This window comes from Protopterus annectens, chromosome 2.part1, assembly GCF_019279795.1.
Source record: "Protopterus annectens isolate FY-2018-M chromosome 2.part1, PAN1.0, whole genome shotgun sequence".
Classification (NCBI taxonomy): domain Eukaryota; kingdom Metazoa; phylum Chordata; order Ceratodontiformes; family Protopteridae; genus Protopterus; species Protopterus annectens.
Window position 1 is genome coordinate 1,000,749,083 of NC_056729.1, and position 11,327 is coordinate 1,000,760,409.

Here is an 11,327-nt window from a genome sequence, read left to right on the forward strand (position 1 = left end):
GACATTTCATTCAGCTCTTACTACCACTCATCCTCCATTCTAAAAGCAAGAAGGATCAACCCCACTTCCTTTCACAGACCAACCCCCCCAACAGACCGCTATTTTATTTTATTATAGTGAGCAACGTATTGTAATAGCAACAAGTATAACGGTCATAGCAGCATATTCAAATCAGCATAACTGGAAGCATCAATATATTCAGATCAGCATAACGCACGATAAAGTCTGATGCAAAACTAGTTCAGATGAAGTTAACTTCACTACTATCCTGAACACAATTTATTTATTTATTTATTTATTATCTATTTTTTAATTTTACATTTGTTAACCGGGCTAGTCTAGCTGGATATATGTCCATTTTCAGTAGAGGCCCGGGGAGAAAAGCTCCAAGCATGAACGGTGCGAAACTTAACAATGTATAGGCATAAGAAGGGGTTATCTAACAGTGTAGTGCCTCGCGGGCGGTACTGCGCAGCTTGGGGCGTGGCATACATGACTGACACAGAACATGCAACACAGAAGTAAAAAGACATTTTCTTTTGGGAAGTTATCAATGTAAATTAATGTAAATCAAAGGAAAAATAAAGAAAAAAAATGTTGAACAGTAAGGATAGTACATCGGGCACAAAAGTAACTGTTTGGAAAGTTATTTCAGTGATTTAGTACTACAGCAAATAGCCTAGTAACATTGAAATAACATATGTAACGGTTACTGGACATACGTACGGAAACCCAGCTCTTCCTTGTGCTCCTCCTGGTACTGTCTTATATGTTCCAGAAGGCACATAAACAAGTCCTCACTTTACTGTGGAATACAGTAAGGTGCATACACTGTCCCTCATAATGTGGAAGAGATACTAACCGCTTATTAGCGAGTTGAATTACAAATGTCATACGATGTTTAAACTATGCTGGTCTTACTTATAAAAATGTAATTTAATTAATTAATATGATTAATTTCGGTTTACCATGGATATCTGTTAAAAACTGAGTGGGTGACAGACCCTTCCAATGTGGAACTTCAGGGAATATGACCTTTATAAGACCCCGAATGATGTACGTTCTTCTTAATGAGATATATTTTAGTATGTACTGTCCATTTACAATGAGCAGTTCTCATTTTACCTGAGCTCTGCATTTAGTCTACAATAAACTGGGTGGTCTAGATGTTTCTGTTGGCTCTGCTGCCCATAACACTGAACCGCTCCAGGATGAGGAAACAATCCGGAAATAATCGAGGGCGCTTTTAAAATATCTAATTATCGCCGGACTTCGTATGCTGAAAAGTTGTGTTTTTGGTTTTGAATAAACTGTAAACAGAAATGGTGGTGTCCAAGGAACAGAATATGTTTCTTGACAGTCAGTGCAGTTATGGGCGGTCAGGGCAGGGTTTGCTACTGCGAATCCTGCGAGGCACTACACTGTTATATAACCTAAGAAGGATTAAAGAATAATTTAGTATTAGTCTTACAAAGAGAATTCACGATACATTATTGAACTACAACAGTTCAAACCATATATTAAATTAACTCCAGTGATTTTCCTCTGCAATTTGCATCCACTCCCCCCTAACCTTGGTTTCCATGCTTTGTCTCATTCTGCAACCTTGTAGGTGCCTAGCTGTCCCATTATCTAACATTCCCTCGATTCTTCTTTGAGAAAGAGAACAGAAAAAAAACTAGTCTGTAGCCTTTCCTTGGGAACTCTCTCTCATGCTGTTATTCTTCCCTTCTGCTTAACTGTCTTTTCTAAAATGTATGCATAAATGAAACTATTCAGACACTAAAAGGTAAAAATAGGCCTAGAAATGTAGTCTGTGTAATGCCCAATAACTACTTCAAAATGGAAATCCCTAATCTAACAGCTGCCCCTGGGGTCCCTGACGAAAGCCTACAGGAATCTACTTTTGTAACTACCTCACAAATGTATATCTGTATGACCAATGACCATAATCTAGTTTGAACATATATGAGTTTCACGCTACCCTTCCACTAGAAAATAATAAAATAAACAGTACCCATTTCAAACAAGTGAAGAGGTTATTGCAACCATGCCTAAAGCTAAATTTCTTCTATGTGCTTGATATTAACCAAGAGTTCTAGCAAATCAAATTAGACTAAAACTATGCACACTTATCAACCGTGATGCCAATTTCTAGGGTTACTTCTGGAATCTCATCAGCTCCAAAAGTGTTCCAAAACAGCAATACTTAAAATGGTTGAATGTCTATATGGTGCAGTTAAGTACAACATAAGCTCTTCTGAAAAAAAAAAAAAAAAAAAAACAAAGTACAACTCTTGTAACGATGAAAACAGTACTTTGGAAACGTTAAGAAGACTTTAAATAAGAAAAGCATTAATGCTGCAATGCACGAGAATTTTTTTGGGAGGAGACGAAGGGATCAAGATACTATTTTTTTAATTGAATAAAGAAATCAATAATAGGAGTTGAAAGTTTAAAACATGTACACTGAAAACATTATGGCGCATATAAAAAACACAGAACATTAATGCGACGATTTAAGAGATGTACTAAATCAGTTAAATCAATAATAGGAGTTGAAAGTTTAAAACATGTACACTGAAAACATTATGGCGCATATAAAAAACACAGAACATTAATGCGACGATTTAAGAGATGTACTAAATCAGTTTTTTTTAAACAGCTGCTGCTCATGTATGATTGTTGCTGAACCTGATGTCAAATCGATGCCTTGCCCACCACCTGCATGCCATTAAAAGAATTTCTTAAAAATTGCACCCCCTTCTATAGATTACACCATTTCACCCACATAACTTCACTCAACTGACCACAACTTTGATTATAATGTAAGTAAACAATTAAGTTTATACAGAAAATTTAAAAAGCCACGATATCTCAAAAGATTACATGAAGTGTCAATACCAAAATACAGAAATTAAAATGGATAACTGAATTAAAAATTTATGAAAAAAAATCACAAATGTGGAATGGCATGTAATGCATTTCCAGTTTGGCCTAATTCTTGTATTCAAAATGGAATCCCATTTGGAAAGTCTGGTTTCCTCAGAGCACACCGTTACATGGATAACTGCCAAATGTGCACCTAAATTTAATGTGCCTCTGGTAAATGTGTTCCAAGTACTCTACGGCAACAAACTGACATCTTTTTTTTCTACGATGTAGCCTGCTTTGTAACACTATTTGAGCAGTACCTCCCTTTAATACAGGAACAAAAAAAGTGGCAGTAAAAGCTACTTTTTCAAAACAATTGGGTTTTCATATAAAAACACACGTTTAAGTTATAGTACAATGGTAATACGCATTTTGCAGTGAAATGCGAATGGAAATAGTGCAGTTTCAAACACCTGTACTAATGCAAAACACAAATGACTTTAAACAAGTGATTCCTCCAAAAGGACTGAATGACTTCCTTTACTGTTACACAACAATTAGAATCTTCAAAGGAATACTAATCCACAACGTTTAAAACTCATTTATATGGGCAAAATGAAAAATCATAATCCATTAAACTGACACTTGTTCAATTAAATTGACATCAAAAGTCATAGGATTGAGTGCACCGTATTTCAATATCCCAATGGGCCTACAAACACAAATTTTCAAGATTTAAGAAATCAGTGCAAATGTACAAGCAGACGCCCCACAACACAGGTAAAAAAAAAGGTTACATTTAGGCTTGATCTTAGTAAAAAGTGTTGGATTTCCAATTAAACAGTAGTAAAGTTCAATTTGCACAACTCCCAACTAAATTATATCCTTACTTGTGCAACATCACTGAGCAAAAATATCTTTAAGCGATCTAAGTGGAGTAAAACAGTAGTTTCAAATTATAACAGTTGCTTACTTGCTTGAACTCCCTAATACATGCAAATACTAACAATGCAGTTGCACACATTACAACTTGAGGACTTGTAATTGTGAAATAGTAAACAGGGAAGACCAAAGATCCTCTACATAACCGTTCACACATCATACAAGACCGATATTACATTTCATCTCTGCAGAACACCAAACATTATCTACATAACTTTTAATTTAAAATGATAGAGCGTGTGTATGTGAAAGGCTGGGGTTATGTATGATGCGTTTTTTTATTGTTTACAAATCTCATACATCCATAACTTTTAAAACAAATTTAGGACCTCATTTCCTTTCAATTTTAAAAGGGAATTGCACACTTCCTTACGTACTGCAGCGGCTAAAATACAACTCTATTGAACTAAATTCAACTGCTATCCTGCAATTCCAAATGTTTCTTAATTCTTGATGCCTAAAGAAAGATCCTTACTATTTTTCACAACGTTAATCAAGCTGCTTCTTGCGCTTCATGGAGCAGCTCAAAAGACTGAGCATAGTTTTCGAAGAAAACTGCAAATGAAAATGCTGGGGAAGTTTAAAAGCAATGCTAAATATACTGTTTGCAAAATACACGTGGAGATGTTTTAAGGGACAATGGTAAGGCAAATAGAAGCACAAACTGCTTCCATATGTAGGACCAAGTCTTAAAGTGAAGTACGCTAAGCAGAATAATGAAGGTGTTCCAGGGAACGGATTTAAGATATACACAAAACTGATCGTTATAAGATGTAAAGTACAAGTTAGTCTTAGCATAGTTTTTTTTTTGTCATTTTCCCCTTCTGAGCTAACCACATTCTTAAATTAAGCAAAATTAATATTTGGCAATACTCAATAATGAGCAGCTAGTAGCTACCCTCACACTATGAAAATCTAAAACTTAAAATAATAAAACATCACAAACATATTCAAATCCACACCGTCATAATTAGGGTCAAACACGTTATCCCAATTAGCTTTACGGACTCAGAAATACAACCCACAGATTACCTGTGTTTCTATGTCAAAATTGACGACAAATCCGTGAAAGTAGTCATCCAAAAATAATCCTGCCCTGTGCCGAGTCAAACGTTTCACAATGAAGTAAGCACCAAAAATAATTCAACCAACGTATGCAACTAAAAACGGCGCCGAAAGAATGCGCTCCCAAGTTCTGCCGTAACGATGGTGTGACCGCATTTAATCCCATATATAACAAGAAAAGGTGCGGTAATGCCAGAACACAGACACTGCAACACACTGCACAAAAAATGTTAATTTCCCTCCATGAAATAATAAATCACGATCAACACTAGGTACAACATTTGAAGAGCAATCTTAAAATAAGTAATGCAATCAAGTGCACGCTAGCACGGGTGCACATTATCCAGTTTCTAAAGATCTTCAATGTGTTGTACCCTTCCGACTTCAGTTCATTCTTTAAACCCTAGAAAGAAATCATGTGTGGTAAAAAGCTTTTTGGTCTGTACTCTTAGAGGCAGGACATTCTACAATCACCACTCAAATATTTAACCAATCAGTAATATCGGGGTTAAAATTGGTTAAGTACGTACACTACTCGTGACAACAAAAGAAAAAAAAAAGTTTAATCAAGAAACTCACCAATTTCCAGGAGTAGAGTATACCTAAAACGCAACATATCACAGTGCAAGAAGAGAACAAAATACAATTTCTCCCACACAAAGGAGCCAGACACTAAACGCGATAACTACTGCCAGTCAGTCCAAAACAATTGAAGACAACCAAGTCATTAACGACTAACTCCCCAAGAAGTAAGGGCGCCGCGTTGTGGCTGATGTCACTCCAAGGCTCGCGATTGGTTAAAACCGTTAACACTAGTAGAACTCTACCAACTCCGGGGCAAATATACTAGAACCCTCAAAGGGTGCAAGAGGAGCAAGTGAGTCGTTTGCTCATCTTGGAAGACTAAGACACTCCTCCTTAATCTACATAAAATGTAGACGCATTTTTCAAAGACCTTCTAAACACGAGCCTCATTGGAAAATGTAAATGAATACGCTCTCAAGTAACCTACTACAGACATCCCATTTGCGCTCAGGGAGGGGCAGATTCATCTGCGATCAGAAGCGCCATTTTAAAAGCACTTCTGTGTTTCTGTCTCGATTTATAACGGAGTCTTTGTCTTTTTCGTAATATTTTTTTTTTAGTCAGTACCGGGTTTATATTCGCGTGCCTTTTGAAATTCGCGTTATACTTTCTGCTCCTTTTTTTCTTTAACGTTGGAGTGCCTAGCAAATTTAACTGAACAACGTTTATAATGTTAGTTTTTTAAATTGTAATATAAAATCAATTCGGCAGTCTTCGCTGTGGTCCTCCCTTGAAGAAATGATAACTGGGATTGAGTTGTAGCTAGTTTACTGATTGAGATTGTTCAGATTTATTAGCGTTTGTTGAGTGGTTTTGCACGACCGTCGCTTGTTGTTATTTTGCTTTTATAAGCAGAATGGTTGTTATAGATTGCCATTTTGTAAAGGATCTTTAGCAGTGTTTGCGGGTGCAGAGTCGGGGTTCTCAAGGATTCCTCTTTCTAGCAACTACAGTTCAGGAAAAGCACCAGCAGGTGGCACTACTTAACTCCAAAATTATCGTTGCAGTGACAGTTCTGACCCTCCCCAACAATCTAAGATGGCAGAGTCACATGTTTCCTTCTAGCAGCTCTTCCTGCAGTGAAACAGAGAGCTGACCTTTTAGATAATTCAAGCAGTTGAACAGACGGCGGTTGGTTTCCAGTTGACTGTCTTTAAAACTGAATAGGATTTTGGTTTGTTTTTTTCCTTTATGATGAGCTTGTTTCATACCTATACATCTCATCTGTCCCTGTTTTTCAGGAAAGTACCTGATTTTGACTCAAAATGTAGCTCTGTCCGTCCTCAAAGTGGTGATTTGGGGAGAAAAGATAGTAGAATTAGCGTCACGGACCTTTTTTCCTTTATATAATGCATGGTAATTCACATTCTCTTATTCAGAAATCATACCAAGTTAAGAACATTGATCTTATAAAAAGTGGCTCTGACTGTTTCCTGATTTGTCCCTGATTCTGGAAGTAAGGTGTTGAGAGCTCAGAAAAAAATAGCATTTGGATACTTCAATTTGTTTTCCCCACAAACAGTATGGTTCACTTTGCACTTCTGAAATTGTCAGTCATTTACAATATAATACAATGGAGGAGAGAGCAGAAAAAAAACACATCACTATTGGCCACTGATTGATGCAATTCACTATGCTGCATATATGCATTTCTGTTTTTGTGCAGTCAATTGTTGTGAGCCCTAACTGTCCAGATTTTTGCCTCATATTTTTGGTCTGTTTCTCATAAAATCTATGGTTTTCTGGGCTTCAATGGGATAATCGAGAACTGAAATCACTAAATAATGACATAATTGAGTTTCAGACTTCATATTCTTCTCAAAAATACATGCTAAGACAAATCCTGTTAATCTATCAACTTTCCAAGTTTATAAGCGCAATATTTAAAATCTGTCCCTATTTGTGGGCCTTTTCCCCCCTCATTATGTGTGGTTTTGTCCAGATTTCTTGTGCTAAGAGGTTGAGAGGTATGACGAAGAGACTCTGTGAAAAGTGAGGGGAATGTTTACATATCTGTTGATGTTGGTATAAAATATAAACAGGCTTTAAAGATGGTAAAATAAATTTTGATTAAAAAAAAGATATGGGTTGTTTAATTTCAATGTAGTTGTTTACAAAATTGGAATTAAAATGCTTTAATTTAGATTGCAATCAAAATAACTATTTTTTTAACTTTGACACATAAAAGCATTCATGTTATTTAATATTTTCAAGAATGTCATGTTCTATCAAATTTAACGTTTTACATTCTTAATCTATAATCAAAAGTGAGAACGAAACAAACTGTGGCTATTATGATTATGAAATTGTCTGAGACATGAAAAGAAATGAAACCACATACTTGCCTCTTCCACATTTTTGTGAAGGAAGCAATGGAGTTATGGTTTGCAGCAGCAAGATTGGTGCATTGGAGATAATTTGTCTTGCCTGTAGATAAGAAAATCCTGTTTTGATGAAATTAACAAGTGTGCACTTTCAGTAGTAAGACAATGATCAGAAGAAAGTCTTATTTTTGGCTTTTAACTGTATTTTCTCAGTGAATTTGCTTCATCCCAACTGCTTTTGCTCATCTGAATGAACATTACAGCTTTTTTGAGTTAACGTATGTTCAACGAACTGTAAAGGTTTTACTGGGCTGGAAAAGTGTTATGCGCATATGAAGACTTTATTGCTTTTTTAAACACATTTACACCTACTACCATACTTTCTACTGAGCTGTGAAATACCTTTGTGCTAGCAGATAGTACGGTGATTCCCTGGAACCATCAAAAGAAATGTTAAAATTAAAGTATTGGAAAATCATCAAGTAAAGAAACAAGTTATCTTACTTGGTCAAAATAAAAACATTTTTTAAATAGTTAAGCAGCTTGCTGGTGATACATATTGTTGCAAATTCAGGACAATTATTTAGTTACAGATATTTGCTTATAGTGTTCCTTTGAAGCACTCCATAGCATAGGGAGTGCGGTATAGTTTAAGTTGGCCACACAAGATTTGCAGTGCCATCAAGCTATGCACACCACAGTGCAGTGAGATAAGTAGGTTGTCCTAGAGCTTGAGCAAGTTGACCTTGCTGATGAATATCAAGTTAGACTAAGATTATGTTTCATGTCTCACTCTTTGATAATGATAGGGAAATGTTTTATACCCTTACTTGTACGAAAGCCCATCATTGTGTGGGTATTTCTGCTTTGAATCAGATTAAGGTTATTCTGTTGTCCCTGCAGTCTGACAATGCTACAATTATGGATATGTGAGGGCAGAGCCAAGGACGGTTTTACAAGGGGAGAGAGTTTAATATTTTTCCACATGCATACATGAGTGCTCACTATGTTATTTGTTTATTAATCTTTTACAGTTGTTTTTTTTTATGAGGTTACATAAAGGAGACTGACTTGTGCAATAGTACACCCTTACTCCAAAAACATGTTTACACTTCTCAGAAATTTGCTTATTTGGACAGTTACAGAGGAGATGTAAATAATGCTGTGAATTCTGAGAGAGGATTTTAAACAGAGAGAAGTTAACAGCCATTGGTTTGATGTGTGTAGCTCCTGATTCCCTCCCTCAGAATTGAGGTAGTTGAAGGTTTCCTTCTGGCCAGAGGCAGAGGTCTTCCATTCTGGGTTTGTCTACAGCAGCAGGTATTCTGGAAATGGCAGATTACTAGGTGGCAGAAGAAGATGTTCTAAGGTTCATTAATTTGCTGAGGGGTTATCTTTTTATTTAAAGAAAATTTCTAGTAAGTTAATCATTGTCACCTCTGTATCATTGGAATATGGAGTGCTGTATATTATTTCTATGTCCCCCACTTTGATAGTTTTTCAAGTTTTGATGCCTTCAGTTAGATTTCTGTGTAACAAATGAGGTGATAGTGATGAGAGGTAGAATTTCTGTATGTTGAAGAAACTTGTCAGTTTTATTCACCGACCTATGAATGCACACTGTTGTGTCGGGGTTACAGGATAGTGTCTGTGTCAAAGCCAGTGTTTTCAAATTCTAAGGCAATAAGTGGCTATGGTTATAAGGGCAAGATCCTTGCTGAAGTCTTTTTTAATTTCGACAAGTCTTTTGGGTTTCTAATACCATGACTGGAATGGACCTCATTCCTAAGTCAAAGTATGATTAAAGTTCATGAAATTATTATTGTTTCAATCTTTGATGTCGGTCAGTAGTGCTCTTTGCAGCACCCACAATGTGCCCAGTAATGATGCCTTCTGCAGTTCGTATGGAGTAACATGTATTGATAACATATCTAAATACGATTGTAAATTCCTTTTTATAAAACCCATTGCTCCTACTACATTTGGAACTTTCTGGGTATCTTTCTTCCACATTGCTCTTGTTTCTACCTGCAGATCCTGATATTTTATGACTTTGTCATAAAATGTACGCAAGACACTAGTCACTAGGTATGGCAATTTCAATGATCAGTGCTACTCTTGTCTTCTTTTCTTGAACCACTATATCCATTTTTCTAGCATCTATCTTTTATACTGTTGGTAATGGATGATCCCATGTGATGTAGACTTTTTCATTTTCTGTAATGCTTTGTGGTTCACGTTTCCAGTGTTTTTCAACCACTTCATTACCATAATATTTGCACAATCCCCAGTGCAACAGTCTCGCCACATTATTATGCCTTTTAGTATACAGTCCTTCTGCCATTAGTATGTCGCAGCCAGGAATTTTTTTCAATTCGGTTTTACAAAACCTACATTTGTCTGTTTCTCTCACATGTTCAATGGACTTTATAAACCAACGTGTCCGCAGCCCGCTATCTTGGGCCGTCAATATTAACATTTCATCTTTGTTTGAATTTGCCTCTCCTTAACCATTCCTGATCAACATGAGGTTCTTCCAGAAGTTTTCTATACTTGCAACTATATTTATGCTTTTTCCACATTTCTTGCCTTCTCATCTGATCCTTCACCTTATATTCTTTTTTTGTTTTTTGGCACATTCAGTTGCTGTCTTGTTTTTATTTACTTCTGGTTTGCCTTCCATTCCTGCTTGAAGCTGATAAGCTTCTTCTAGATTAAGCAGAGAAGCCATCTTAGATTTACAGTGGATATAAAAAGTGTACAACCCCCTGTTAAAATGCCAGGTTTTTGTGATATAAAAAAATGAGACCACAATAAATCATTTTAAAACTTTTCCCACCTTTAATGTGACCTATAACCTGTACAATTCAACTGAAAAACAAATCTGTTAGGAGAAAAAAATATAAATAAAAAATGCACAATAAGCTGGTTGCATAAGTGTGCACACCCTTAAACTAATACTTTGTTGAACCACCTTTTGATTTAATTACAGCATTCAGTCTTCTTGGGTACATACCTGCCATCAACTAAAGAGACTCTGAGTAACGCCAAATAAAGTTCAGATGCCCTAGTAGGATTTCCATGACATTTATTCAGTTGCCTGCTACAGCAAAAGCCATGGTTCGCAGAGAGCTTACAAAGCATCAAAGGGATCTCATTGTTGAAAGGTATCAAGTCAGGAGAAGGGTACAAAAAAATTTCCACAGCATTGGCTATACCATGGAACACAGTGAAGGCAGTCATCAAAAAGTGGAGAAAATATGGGACAACAGTGGCATTTCAAAGAACTGGATGTCCCCCCAAAATTGATGAAAAGACAAGACGAAAACTGGTCATAGAGGCTGCCAAGAGACCTACAGCAACACTGAAGGAGCTGCAGGAATTTCTGGGAAATACTGGTTGTGTAGTAACCGTGACAACAATCTTCCATATTCTCCACATGGCTGGGCTATGGGGTATGGTTGCAAGATGGAAGCCTTTTCTTGCACAGAAAAACATCCAGGCCTAGCTAAAATTTGCAAACAATACATAGTCTCC

The 11,327-nt window shown here is 36.4% G+C and overlaps 1 protein-coding gene across 2 annotated transcripts in view; it reads right to left on the reverse strand.

Annotated features, from left to right (window-relative positions):
* ZNF518B (zinc finger protein 518B) overlaps positions 1-6,501 on the reverse strand; it is a 23,229-nt gene extending 16,728 nt beyond the window's left edge. The window contains exon 1 of one of the 2 annotated variants that reach the window (XM_044062590.1): positions 5,461-6,501. The gene's annotated coding sequence lies outside the window, so the exon portion shown is untranslated. Of the gene's footprint in view, positions 1-4,848; positions 5,270-5,460 lie in introns of those variants that run through there. The other variant, XM_044062591.1, reaches the window with a different exon arrangement.
* Between the last annotated feature and the right edge of the window lie 4,826 nt (positions 6,502-11,327).